Source organism: Chinchilla lanigera, unplaced genomic scaffold, assembly GCF_000276665.1.
Source record: "Chinchilla lanigera isolate Chin_1 unplaced genomic scaffold, ChiLan1.0 scaffold00025, whole genome shotgun sequence".
In the NCBI taxonomy this organism is placed as follows: Eukaryota; Metazoa; Chordata; class Mammalia; order Rodentia; family Chinchillidae; genus Chinchilla; species Chinchilla lanigera.
This window is the reverse complement of record NW_004955426.1, coordinates 12,586,397-12,601,567: the sequence shown is the minus strand read 5'-3', so window position 1 is coordinate 12,601,567 and position 15,171 is coordinate 12,586,397. Positions and strand designations below refer to the sequence as shown.

At 35.1% G+C, this 15,171-nt stretch overlaps 1 pseudogene; it reads right to left on the bottom strand.

Annotated features, from left to right (window-relative positions):
* Positions 1-10,602: 10,602 nt before the first annotated feature.
* On the bottom strand, positions 10,603-12,330 carry LOC102007037 (annotated as a pseudogene).
* Between the last annotated feature and the right edge of the window lie 2,841 nt (positions 12,331-15,171).

The window sequence follows — 15,171 nt, the reverse complement described above, 5'->3', positions numbered from 1 at the left end:
GTCTTATATTAGTGAGACAATATGATGCTTACATATGCAGGTATGATTTATTTCACTTATGAGTATGGTCTCTAGTTGTGACCATTTACCTATAAAAGCTTCAAGCTATTTTTTTTTATAGCTGAGTAATATGTCATTATATAAAAGTTCCACAATTTTTTTTTATCCAATCCTCAGTGGATGGACATTTGGATTGCACTGCTGAGAACATGGGTGCACATATATCACTGTAATATGATGTTTTCAGAACTTCTGGGAAAATACCCAAAAGGGGAATAGCTGGGTTAAATGAGACCGCTAGACCTAGTGTGCTGTGGAAACTCTAAATTGATTTTCACAGTGGCTTCTCCAGTCTGCATTCCCACCAGCAGTTGAGAATTCCTATTTCCCCACAGCCTCACCAGCATTTGTTATTGGTTGGTTTTAATGCTAGCCATTCTTACTGGGGTGAGATGAAATCTCAATGTTGTTTTAATTTGCATTTCTTTATGACTAATGATGATGAGCACTTTCTCATGTATTTATTTGCCATTTGTATTTCTTTATCTGAGAAATGTGTATTCATCTCAAATGCCCATTTTAGGATTGGGTGTTTGAATTTGGGGGAGCTGAGGTATTTTAATTCTTTTTATGTTCTAACAGAAGACCTTTGTCTGAGGGACAGTCAGCTAAATTTTTTCCCAATTTGTGGGTTTTCTTTGTACACTGCTGGTGAATTCTTTAGATGTGCAGAAACTTTTTTGTAGGATGAGATCTTGGTAGTTGATTCTTTGAATTATTTCACGTGCAGTTTGGTTTTTGTTCATGAACTCTCTGCCTACCCATATGTCTTCAAGTTTTTTACCTACTTTCTCTTCCAATAGATTTAGTGTTTCTGTTTTAATATCGTGATCTTTGATCCATTTTGACTTGAGTTTGGGGCATGGTGATAGGCTTGGTCTATTTTCAGTCTTTGGCAGGTGGCAAGTCAATTTTTCTAGCACCATTTATTAAAGAGGCTATCCTTCTTCCAGGGAGTTTGTTTGGCCCCTTTATCAATGATTAGGTAGTGAGTGTGTGTGTGGTTGTATCTGTGTCCTCTGGTCTGTTTCATTGAGGCTCTGGTCTGTTTTTGAGCCAGTACCATGTTGATTTTATTAGGGTAGCTTTGTAGTATAATTTCAGGTCAGGGAGTGTAATTCCACCTAACTTGTCCTAGTAGTCAAGGATTGCTTTTGATTTTCTGGGTCTGTTCTGGTTTGAGATGAATTTAAGGAATGTTTTCTCTAGATCTATGAGGTATGCTAATGGTAGTTTAATGAGAATTGCACTGAATCTGTACAACAATTTTGGGAGTATGGCCATTTTCATAATGTTGGTTCTTCCTATCCATGAGAAAGGGATATTTTTCCATTTATTGAAATCATCTTAGATCTCTTTTTTCAGAGTACTGTAGTTTACACTGAATAGATCTTTTGCTTCTCTTGTTAAATTGATTCATAAAAGTTTAATTTCTTAGATGTTATGGTGAAAGTTATGGTTTCCTTAATTTGTCTCTCAGTCTGCTTGTTGTTTGTGTATAGGAATGCTATCGAATTTTGGGTGTGGATTTTATACCCAGCTATACTGCTGAATTTGTTGATTAATTCAAGGAGTCTTCTTGTTTAATTTTTGGGGTCTTCCACGTAAGGTATCATGTCATCTGCAAATAGTGATAGTTTTATTTCTCCCTTTCTTATCTGTATTTCTTTTATTCTTCTCTCTTCTCTAATTGCTCTGTCTAATGCTTCCAGAACTATTTTGAACAGGAGTGGTGACAGAGGTCATCCTTGTCTTGCTCCTGATTTTAAAGCAAAAGACTTTAGTGTGTGTCCATTTAGAATAAAGCTGGGTGTTGGTTTGTAATAGATAGTTTTGATCAGGTTGAGGTAAAGACCATCTTTTCCTGTTTTCCTTAGAGTTTTTATCATGAGTGCATTTTGGATTTTGTCAAGACCTTTTTCTGCATGTATTGAAATGATCATATGGCTTTTGTCTTTGGCTCCATTGATATGGTGTATAACATTAATAGATTTGTGAATATTGAACCATCCCTGCATTCCTGGAATGAATCCAACTTGGTTGTGGTGTATGATTTTCTTCATGATTTGCTGCATTGTATTTGCTAGTATTTTATTGAGTATCTTTGCATCTATATTCCTTAGGGAGATTGATCTGTAGTTCTCTTTCTTGTTTGGATCTTTCTCTGATTTTGGTATTAGTATGATGCTTGCCTCCAGAAATGAGTTAGGGAGAATTGCTTCCTTTCTAATTTCATTGAAGAGTTTGAGGAGTGTTGCTATTAAATCTTCCTGAATTTCTTGTAAAATTCTGCTTTGAATTCATCAGTGCCTGGGCTTTTCTTTGTCTGTAAGTTTTTAAGCCCGTTTTCAATCTCATTAATTGATACTCCATTGTTCAGGATTTTTATATCTTCTTGACTCAGCATTTGTAGTTTGTCCATTTCTAGGAATCTGTCCATTTCTTCTGAGTTTTCTATCCTATGGGAGTAAAGATTTTCAAAGTAGGTATTAATGATGTTCTGAGTTTCTGTGGAATCTGCAGTAATTTCATCCATTTCATTCCTTATTGCATGAATTTGAGTTCTTTCCTTTCTTTTCTTGAGAAGGTTGGCTAGGGGTTTATCAATTTTGTTTATTCTTTCAAAGAACCAGCTCTTTGATTCATTTATTTTTTGGAGGGTTTGCTTCATCTCAATTGCATTAATTTCTGCCCAGATCTTAATAATCTCCCCCCTTCTTTGGGCTTTTGGCTTGATTTATCCTTCTTTTTTTGAAAGTTTGAGGTGCAGCATTAGGCTATTTATTTGTTCTCTTTCTGTTTTCCTTATGTGTGAGTTCACAGCTCTAAATTTTCCTCTGAGGACTGCTTTCAGTGTATCCTACAGATTCCAGAAAGTTGTATTTATATTTTCATTTGTTTGTAGGTATTTTTTAATTTCTTCTTTAATTTCTTCTGTGACCCAGTGGTTGTTCAGGAGGTTGTTTTTTTTTTGTGTGTGTGTGTGGTTTTTCTCCAGTACCAGGAACCGAACTCACGACCTTGCGCTTGCCAGGCAGGCGCTTTTGCCGCTGAGCTAAATCCCCAGCCCCAAGAGGTTGTTGTTTAATTTCCAACTGTTTATGGAGTTTTTGGAGTTCCCTTTGTCATTAATTTCCAATTGCATTGCACTGTGGTCAGATAATATGCACTGGATAATTTCAATTCTTTTGCATTTCAGTAGGTATGCTCTATGGGCTAGAATGTGGTTTATTTTAGAGAAAGTCCCATGTGCAGCTGAGAAAAATGTGTATTCTGATGTTGCAGGGTGGAACACTCTGTACACATCTACTAAGTCCATTTGTGTACAGATTTTGTTCAGATCTGTTATTTCTTTGCTGAGTTTTTGTCCAGTTAACCTCTCTTTCTGTGAAAGGGATATTGAGGTCCCCTGTTACAATAGTGTTATTAATCATATGGGTTTTCATGCCTGTTAGGATTTGTCTTATATAGTTTGGTGCTCTGATATATGGTTCATACATGTTTATGGTTGTTATCTCATCCTCTTGCAGTTTTCCCCTAACAAATATGTAGTGACCTTCTTTATCTATTTTGACTGTTGTTGATTTGAAGTCTACATTGTCTGCAAGCATAATAGCCACACCTGCTTTTTTCTGGATTCCTGTTACATGGAGGATCGTTTTCTATCCTTTGACTTTCAATCTATGTATTTCCTTTTATGTAAAATGTGTTTCCTGCATACAGCATATTGTTGGATTTTATTTCTTAATCCACTCTGCCAGTCTGTTGGTTTGGACTGGTAAATTGAGGCCATTTACACTTATGGTTACCACCCATATGTATTGACTTCTTGTCATGTTATTTACGTGGTCCTGTTTTCCTACTTTCCCTATCTGTTTAATTGCTCAGTCTTTTTATCATTCTTTCTATTGTTATTTTGGAAATTGCAGTTGATTTTTTCTCTGTCTAGAATAAATTTTAGTACTCTTTTTGTAATGCTGGTTTGGCACTCATGAAGTTCTTCTGTTGTTCTTTGTCATGGAAATATTTAATTTCTTCATTGAATCTGAAGGAGACTTTGGCAGGGTACATCAGTCTTGGTTGGAAATCTATTTTGTCTCAGGATCTGTAATGCTTCACTCCAAGCTCCTCTTGATTGGATGGTTTATGTTGATAAGACTGCCGTGATTCTGATGGGCTTTACTTTGTAGGTAATCTGTTTCTTTTCTCTAGCAGCTTTCAATATTCTGTTCTTTTGCTGAAGATCTGAGAACTTGACTAGTATATGTCTGGGTATAGTTTTATTTTGGTTATGGTTATTTGGAGTTCTCTATGTGTCATTTACCTGTATATCAGGTTCTGTTTCCATACTTGGGAAATTTTCTGCTATTATTTCTGCGAATATTCTTTTTACATCGTTTGTGTTGCCTCCTGCTGTTTCATTGACTCCTATTAGTCGTACATTATTCTTCTTTGCCTCGTTCTGCAGCTGTTGAATTATTTTTCCTTGTTCCTTGTTGATTTTAAGAGATCCTTTCTTTCATCATTGCTAGCTGACATGCTGTCTTCAAAACCTGAATTTCTATCTTCAGCTTCATTCAAGCACTTTTGGCAGCTTTCAGTGGAAGCTTTGACTTCCTGGAAGTCTCTTTGAATCTTGTTCATGTGTTCTAAGTCATTTCTACATTTTTCATTTACCATTTCTGTTCATTGCCTGTGTTCTTCTATTTTCTTGTATGTATCTTCTTCAGATGTGCTGAGCAGTTCTTTCATGATTATTGTCATTACATTTTTTTCCTGAGACATTATTTCTGATCTGAGTTCTTCTATGGCTTGATGAAGTCATTTTTTCCTTTTTTTAACTTCCATTGCAATCATTTCAGCAATTTCAAGTGTGTTTAACCAAGTTCTCCTATGTCCATGTCTCCTGAACTTGTTCTGAGTGGGGTGGAGTTCTGAGATTGTGTTTTGGGCCTTCGTCTTGTCATGTTTGATACAGGATGTAGAAAGCTCCATTTCTCTCTTCCCTGGCAGCTCAGCAAAGGCTGCTAGTGTCCCTAATTTTTCTAGTAGTCAGACTTTCCCTTCAGTGTCCGCTGAGATGCACTGCTTAGTCTGGGATTTTCCTACAGATGGTGAAGTGTATCTAGTTCTCCCAGGTCTCAGATGCAGACAGTGAAGTCATGTGATGTCATCTCATGTCAGTCCGTCTGATGCAGCATGCCCTGGCAGTTCAGGGCATGCATATGACATAGAATCAGGTTGCCTTGTGGTGCAATTGCAGACCAGTGGACTTGTGTTCCCTAGAAGTTCAGGGTACAGGCAAAGCCAGACACAAAATGCATGGTCAACAGTTTATGGATCACCTTCTGGGTCTCCAGGCAGTTCAGGACACACACAGGAGCCAGACGTGGGGTGCAACAATAGTGATCACAGACTGCCCATGTCTGTGACCTCAAGGAGGGTAGGATATAAGCAAAGCCCAAACCTGAATCATATTGCCAGCAGCTCATGGAGGGCCCACTCCAGGACCTCACTGGGTACTAGGCACATGCAGAGAAGGCCCACATGCAAACCCCAGTGAGAGCAATTCACAGACCTTCTGAGTGAAGAACTTCTATCTTAGCACTGCAAATGTTTCTTGAGTGAAACCATCCCTGCTATTTTTCTAACCGGTTATCCTAACACTGTTCTCTTGTGATATCTCTATTATTTTGTTTACTATTTTGCAGAATAAATCATTCTATAAGCATGTTGTCCTTATTTTATATTTACCCTCTCTTGAAGTTTAAAATAGAAATAAGTCTTTTCATTTTTACGTTCTGGATTCTATCACACAATGTACTTGTTAGAATAAGTTGACAATTACATAGAAAGTTGCATAGTCCAGGACTGGTTAGACTTTGATACTGTAAATACCCCTTGGAATATCTGAATCATACATTTATCTGAAGTCACAACAGCCACTCCAATTCAAATGTTCATTGCTGATGAAGACCCCATCTCCACATACACTTGCAGTACTGCAGAAGCAAGGACAATCACAGTCTGGCTCTTAAAACATGATGATGAATGAGGAACACCAATATCCTTTTTTTTTTTTTAGCTTTAAGATTTTTTGTTTTCTTTATTATAAGAAATAAAAGAGGGAAAACATAGTGGAGATTTTGTAGCTGCATTTGATTGAGGTTACTTTTTTATGCCATATTTTGTTAGGATGCATAGCCATCCATTGAAGAGAATTGTGTGGAAATTGCTTAGCAAATTACAGAAGATTAGTATATAAAGTAGGTATATGATAATATGATGGTGTGAACAAAAACACAGAACTTTATTTTATCTTAGGAATACATTCTCTCTTTAAATAAATTCTGGGAATGAACAAATATGCATCTCTCCTTCAAATATTTGTAAAATATTTTTTCCCAAATACATAATGAATATATTCATCTTTTCCTTCTTTAGTGACAAGAATAAATAATAGCTTATGACACAAGTGGGTTAGAATGGGAAATAGTTTGTCATTTATGTGTTCATTAGTGTTGATAATAAATATAAGATACAGTGATTACTTTTGCAGTATTTTTCCAAATAAAGACCATACAATTACATTCCTGTAAGCCAGTCCCTTTTTACAAAAATGCAGATGACTGAAATTTACTAATAAGATATGTCAAATGAAATACAAACCCTGATAATACATTGTTGGTAGTATGTTTATTAAAATAGGAAATAATACATAAAACGGAGATTAGTCTTTCATAAGTGATATTATTAACATAATCACAATGTATGCCACAACAAAACACAAAGTGTAGGGTAAGAGAAAATGCTACTTGATATATGTGTTTTAACTAAATTAATTATGCATAGATTACTGCTTTCTAGTATCATTATTGATTGTTGCTTCTATATAGTGCTTAAATCATACATGACTGATGCACAAATTATGAAACCTTGGTGCTTGAAACAAAAAAGAAGTGTATTGCTTCCAATTTTGGAGGCTTAAAGTCAGAACTCAGTGCCCACAGACTCCGTGCCTTGTGAATGTCACCTCTCTCATGATGATCCTTTCTTACTGTGACCTGTCCTAATGGAAGGGGTACAGCTATTTCCTTAGGTCCCTTTTATAAGGTAATTAATCCTGTTCATGAGGACTTCACCCTCATGTCCCAATGTCTAACAAAATTTCCACCTCTAATACCATTGTCCTGGGAGTTAGGATTTCAATTTATAAATTTTGAAGAACACAAATATTCAGGTCATAGAAGTAGGATCATGTAACATTTGGTGTAAGCATATGCAGTGGTAAATCAGACAGTATGTAATAAATTTTGTATATTCAATCTTTAGAACCAAAAAATTCCCTGAAACATACCTTAAACTTGGAGGACACCTAAGTATAGTGATTTTATGACTGTCGAGTTGTGATATACTATTAGTGTACTATGTATTTTATAGGTTTCTGAGAGACTGGACTGTCATAAAATTAATATTCACTTAAAGTTTTATTCTAATTCAAGCATATAAGATGTTTGAACTTCAGATATAGCATTTGGTAAAATATGGGTCCAACAACAGTACCTCCAAGATTTTAGCTCTTTTGATTTTGGTCTCCATATACAGATTTACCTTGAAGTAGTGGCCAATCTATAACCAATAGAATTTCAATGTTCAGTAATTTTTAATTCTCTTAGGTTTTAGAAGGAACATAGCAAATATGACAGAGAGTGTGAAAAAATAGGAATAATGTGAAAGAATAATTACTAAACATGTTAAGACTTTCCAAAGATTAAACAATTGTGTGTGTGTGTGTGTGTGTGTGCCCATTGTAGTTGTGATGGTTACTTGTAATATGTCAGCCAGACTATACTCCAGAATATACAAATATTTGAACAGATTTTATGTCAAATGTGTATGTGAGAATTATTTTGGATGAGATTAACAATTTTACCTATGGATTGAGCAGAGAAAACTGCCCACTCTAGTGTGGTTGAGTCCTACCCAATAAGTTGACTGCCTGAATAGATCAGACAGGCTCATATTCTCTGAGTAAGTTCACCTGCTTGGCCACTTTTGAAATGGAATATCAGTTTTTCCAGTCTTCAGACTTAAAATGAAATAGACACTATTTAAATGTGTCAGGCCCACCGGCATGCAAATTGTAAATACACTGTCAGACTTCCTGAGCCTCAAGACTGGCACTAATGCATGAAAGGGTGTACAGCTCGCCAACTGCAGATCTTAGGACTTGTCAGCATTTACATTGTGTGATCCAGTTCAGTTTCTTCTAACAAAGTTCTCATTCTCCTGTGATGGTATAGAAATTTACTTTGGGTGTGTTGTGTGTGTGTGTGTGTGTGTGTGTATGAGTTCATCTCTGTGACAACTGCTTCAAAATTAATTGGTCAGAATACCAGATGTAAGAATGCAATACTGATTGAACAATTAAAGAGAATAAAAAATAATTAAAAAAATTAGAAATGATACAGAACTTCACTAAATAAGATGTTTGTTTTGAAAACCTGTATCATTTTTATTGTTTTTGCTTTGTTTTACTTTTTTCTATGTTGTTGTTATTTTGTTATAATTTTATTCTCTTTACAATAAATGAAAAAGTTAACAGGTCATACTGCAACTCAATGTAACAAGTTTTGGGTATAATTAATTGCACTGAAAATAACAGTAAGCTGAGAGTTTGAAGACAGAGACGTGACTTGACCTCTGCACTTGCCAGGTGCTCACAGTAGCATAAATCATTTAATAAAACAATAGTGTCTGTTCTTCATATTACCTCTTGCCTTCTATTCTGAGCCACAGTGTCTTCATGTATATATTGAAATATTTAGCCTAGCCGACCTTTCAGGCCACAGAAAAAGTTTAAAGTTCTATAAATCTATACAGTTTAAAGTTCTATAAATCACCTAGACAACAGCCTGGTGGGGCCCAAGATTATTTAAAACAGGGAATCATTAATTTCTCCTTTTTGTTTGCTTTTTGTAATTAGGGATCGGCAATCAGTTACTAGCATTTTTATAAATACAAATATCCCATTAATAAGCAATATTTTTTTGATCTTAAAATAACAATATTGATTTAAATGTACTAAATTTGTCAGTTAGACTTAGAATGTAAAGCACTGGGTGGATATCATAATTGGTGGTAAATTCTGGCATAGTAAAGTATGCTTTAAGAATTAAAGGGAAGAAACAAAGCATATTTTCATAACAGGCAAATTAAGTTATCCATTTTTAGTGTGGAAAAATTGTATCATTTTTGGTAAGTTGTTTCGGGTCTTTATTTGTAATATATTGGGTTATAAAAATGTTACTGGAATTGAAGTCCAGTGAAAGTAAATTTTTGCAGTTAATTGGAAACAGCAGTAAGATCTATGGAGTATTAAGTGTGAAAACATCATATTATTATGTCTCCTTTGTCAGCGATGACTCTAACACTGGTTTTTGGAGAAAGTATGTCTTAGTAAATTATATATATATATAATAAACAAAGATACTAAAGTGAAACTAAGTATGGCTCATGTAGAGCCAGGAAACTCAGACTTATCATTGAGTGGTACAGTAAGACAGAAGGCACTGTAGTACATATACATGCTATTAATGTATGACGGCATTTCTTAAAACTAGAACTGGTGCTAAAACATAAAATTAAACACAAATTTATAAATACTTAAATTTTTCTCTGAAATTACATTAAAATATTTTCAAATCATGAATCAAACAAAATATTTTGGGAATTTTCTCAAGATATTTTTTTGATGAGTGGAAATGACTGTTAGCTGTTACATTAGTGGAAGTATGAAAAATACTGTGGTAATATGGGAAAGTATGGGAATATGGAGTAACCTGGGAAAGTATACATGAATTCCAAGAAAAGTCTGTTTTCCTTGATACCACTGGTGTAAAGTTATACAGTAGTATTATTTTTCTTTCTTTCTTTCTTTCTCCTTTGGTCTTTTGAGGCAGGGTCTCACTATGCAGTTCAGGCTGGCTTTGAACACACTTTGTACACCTGGCTGGCCTTGAACTTGTAGCGATCCTCCTTTCTCAGCCTCTTGAGTGCTGGGATTACAGGCATGCACCACCACACCCAGTTTAGTGTTATTTTCAAAGGCCAATTTGACATTTATGGAAATTTAATAAATATTTATTGAGCACCTACTAGATTCCTCATTATTCCTAACAAGCAAGTCCCACGTGATCTTGTCTCTTCCATGGTGTATGTTTGTGGGAGAGGCTGTTTGTACTCGTGCTTAATGTCCTTGGGAGGCAGTCTGGAGAAGTCTTATCTACTTGTGCTCGCTTGGCTGGCTTTATAAGGTATTGCAGAAAGCAGACAGTGAACCACAGCTCTGCCAGAAGCATTTCTTCTTTGAAGACATTCTGAAGAGTCATCTTCTGGAGGGGCCTTGTTCTGTGTATGTGATGAAATTCTTTTTGATGTAAAAGTGGAGCAGAGAATTTCAGCCAGTCCTGCAGACATTGCACTTTAGTTTCTGACTTCACACTGCCATCTAGCAGGCATTCTTTATGACTGAGGTTATCTTTAAAAAGGGAGGAAAGCTTTCCTATGCTTTGGGTAGGAGACAAATTTGCTTGGTAGAATCTGTGGTTGAGGAAAGCAGAAAAAGCCTGGTTGAAGAAGACGTATATCACCACCAGCCACCAAGTTGAATTGTGGAAGCCGAAAGTGACATCCATGGAAATGTAGATCATCAGCTCGGCTAAGTAATTAGGGGAAGAAACATGTTCAAACCACTCTCCAAAATGGATCCGTGGTTGCAGTGAATGACAATTCATGCTTTATTTTTCCTGAGGTTGCCAAGAATGACATGGTGCTTATACTGGTGGACAGATGACCAGATAAACATCATCGTCCCAAGGATGTGGAACCACCATGCTTGCATCAATGGATTTTTCCCTATTCCATACACATTGTTGCCATCCATGGGCGCTTGACTCAGCACAGTTAGGCCGACGAGGACGTAGTAGACAAGGCCGAAACAGTACTGCAGGATGTGGATCACGGCATTGGAGAAGACACTGAGACAGAAGCACTGAAAGAGTCTGCCCCAGCTGTGAAGCCACAGGAATAGGAGTACTAAGAAGGCAGAAAGTGCCAGCTCATCACCTCAGGACTGTGTCGCCCTAAGAGTTCTGAGCAGATCATGAAGCCAGTTTGGAAAAAGCATTCCCAGGAACACAGAGTGAGTAAGGGACCAAAGTAGGAAGCCATTCCACAGCACAGAGATGATAAAGAACTGAGAAAAGTACCCCTTTGGGATGTCAGCTTGGTCTTGCCTTGGCAGAGGACGTCCTGGCAGAGCTCACAGCCCGGGAGCAGGTTCTTAGCTGGTGGCCTGCAGAAACCCTCTTAATGAACAGAAATTGGTAAATTATTACTTGAAGTGTTGCTTTTATTGTAAGGTACCCATGTTTAATAAAAAGAGAAATGAAGCCAATTTTTAGATCATTAATAATAAAATCTTAATGTTTTCCAGCTACCCACCCCTTTGCCTTCTAAACTTTATTAATTATTACCACTTTGACATAAAAATCCTGACAAAATTTTCCCACAGATTCAAGAAAATCTTTAATTTTAGAATACAGCAGAGCCATCAGTGAGCAAGTCTATGATTGGTTGAAAATTTTATTATATTTTTATTCGATATCAAGTTTTTACTGTTATTTTTTCCTTGAATTAGGAACTTAAAATCTAGTGGAATGTACCATGAAAAGTAAATTGAGAATTTGGGAAATCACTACCGTCAAAAATCTTACATGAGGAAGTAACCAAGTCTGAGAGATTACTGAGGGTTACTTTGAAAAGCAAACTTTGACATGAGATAAAGTAAGTAATGAGAATCCAAGGAAGCAAAGGAGTTCTTGAGGGAAAGAGTAACCTGTTGAAATACAAAGGAAACTAAAATGTGTGAGGTAGAGGCAGTAGGGAAAGAAAGAACAGTGAAAAAGAAGGTTGAACTACTGAAGCATATTAAAACTGATGATGATTGTCTTAAAAGGAAATTATAAACCTGAAAAGACTTAAACACATGCATGTGCATATTATATATATAATGTTTTAAATTTTTAGGATTTCTTGTAGTTGCTGGGGAAATTACATATGAAATTTTGCCCTGACAGACAACAAATTTCCGTGTGAAGAAAAAAACAATGATTAAGAATCCATACAGATACCATATGATGGATAAGTGATGTGAGAATGACCAGTCTTTTCATAAGCCACATATGTAAAGGTAAAGACACCTGTCATGCCTGGGAATGTATCCAAAACTGTGGTCACAGGGATTTTAGACACAAATATCATGCATTTTGCTTACTACTTTTGATTAGAGCAAATTATCATGTGGAAATCAGTTTTTCTCACTCATATTAATAATATCTACTTAAGCATGTTTGATTTAATGACTAGATATATTTTTAGGGAAAATTCAAATTGCACAGTAGTTGATTAGTGCATGTCAGGTGTTACTTTATTAATTATAAAATGACATTATTACCAACGCAGCCTTCATCTGATTACTATAGTTACTTCTCATATGTAACCACCTAAAAGAAAATTGAAGATTCGTTATTGCTTTATTCCATGGTATTTTCTTCTATTTAAATAAAACTGTATGGAATATATACTTCACAGTTTCTTACTTAGATGCACCTTATCAATGCAATTTATGAATATGCACTAAAACTACCAAGAGTACAATTTTGTTAGTAGTTTTGCTTGTCAGGGTACCTATGATTTTGAAAACTGATATTTATACATCAGGTGATATATACACATCAGGTACACTACGAACAGTCCTGCATATTTGATGAACTATCATTGAACATTATACTATATTGAACAAAATGCTATAAAAGTATGGCTTACAAAATGCATTTTTACTAGTTACTTTGTGAGCTATTGATTCAAGTCCATTGGACAGTCTGTCTGTATTCCAGGCATGGTAAACACAACTGGCCTAGCACCTCATCTCTACTTATTAAGTCTTCTTCCCTATATGGCTGGCAGCTGGTTGTGAGTTATCTCTCCTAGTAGGTCAAGGAAAAGGTTCATCTATGAATTTCTTCATGGGTTACTACTACTTCCTTGTAGCACATTGCTTAGGCTCTAGAGAGCAGACTAGAGATGCCATTTTCACTTAGTTAAAACTCTGCTCCGAGGGGCTGGGGATTTAGCTCAGCGGCAAAACGCCTGTCTGGCAAGCGCAAGGTCGTGAGTTCGGTTCCCGGTACCGGAGAAAAAAACAAAACAAAAAAAAAAACCAAAAAACAAAAACAAAACTCTGCTCCGATTCAAGGGTAAGTATATCCCTTCAGACTCTAGAAGAATACTAACAACAATAAAAGTGAGTGATTACCTTTCATTTATTGTATGCATTCAATTTCATCAATACAAAAATCACATCGATTTGAAATTACTATATATATATATATGTATATGTATGTATATATATATATATATATATATAATATATATTTCTCCTAAATATAAACTGTTTAGCAGATACCTCTTACTGAAAATATACAGTCAAAACTGAACTCGAACAAAAGATATAGTAAGTGTTGGGATTCAAGTACTAGAGGTATTATTTTTTAACATTATTTATTACTACCTGTTCATAGTACATAAGAGTTACACTCATTGTGGAAAATTGGTACATGTACACAACACATCTTAATACTTTTATGTCCCCTTCCCTTTCCCCTTCCCCCACCCTTCTATCGAATGATTCTCATCCCAATTGCAAAAAATCTAGCTTTATATTCACTATTATTTCTCTTTTATTTTCCTTTTTAATTAATCCATACTATGACTTTCCCATATAAGAAAAACGATGCAATATTTAAGCTTGTATGTTCTATCAATTTGCATTTTTGTAATGATCAGAGGTATTGAACATTTTTTTCATTCATTCATTCATTAGCTATTTGTACTTCTTCTGAGAAGTGTCTATTCATTTATGTTGCCCATTTCTTGATTGGGTCTTTTGTTTTAGGGGGTATTTATCTTGTTAATGTCATATGTGTCGAGATTAAGCCTCAGTTATGATTATCACTTTACAATTAGATTTCTTTTGAATAGTCTAGGTTTTAGCTCAGACAATTATATTACTGTAAGTTGGAATGTAGTCAGAAGGTATGTCCAAGTTTAGGTTTTCAAGGACTGTTTGACATGAAGATTTGTTGAAAATATTAAGAAAATGAAAATGTAGTACCTAGAGTGTGGGGTTTGGTAGAAAAGATACAGGGAAAAAAGTGGGTAATAAAATGAACACTAAAATACAGCTACCATTCTGGGTTACTTGTGCTTATATTTTTTGAGAAAATTTCAAAAGTCAGTTCAGAGTATACATCTAAGAGTTACTTTCTGCCTCAAGGGACAACTACTGGGGTATTTATACAAGTACTATCATCAGTCATTGGTTGAAGACTGTTTCCTGGGGAAAGTATTTCCCTGGCTCTTCCTGTCTGACTTTGGGAGGTAAAGCATACTACTAAAATCAGAGAAAGCTTCAGGCAAAAAGACCAGATGTTTGCAGTCATAAGTAAGTACAGCATACACTGAAATACTGCAAATGAGGAAATACAGCTGGTGAATTTTTAACACCTGCTACAAAGCAATGCAGGGAAATAGAATATGCTGTCTATGTTTAAAGATTTATCCTTAACATGGAATTAGTTTGTGTAATAGGTAATTACACTTATGAGCATAAGAATCAATACATTTACAGGGTCCAGTTATATGACATATATTTTAATCCCTCACTTATATTTGAATAATGTTCTTGGAATATATAGAAATATATTTAAAATTTATTTTCTTATTTTAAATATAAAAGAACAGAAACAATAACAAATACATACATTTACAAAATAACACAAAATCATCTTGTATATTTATAATTTAATCTGACACTGTATGACTAATTTTCTCCATTTTTCATATGTTCTGTAAACTAAGATATAGAATAATTAAAATTTTTACAAAAATTTACAGCAATTTTGAAAAATGCAAAGTATGATATTATGCATTTACATAACTATTGAAGTATATATATGTATTAAGCACTAAAGCTGCACCATCAATATC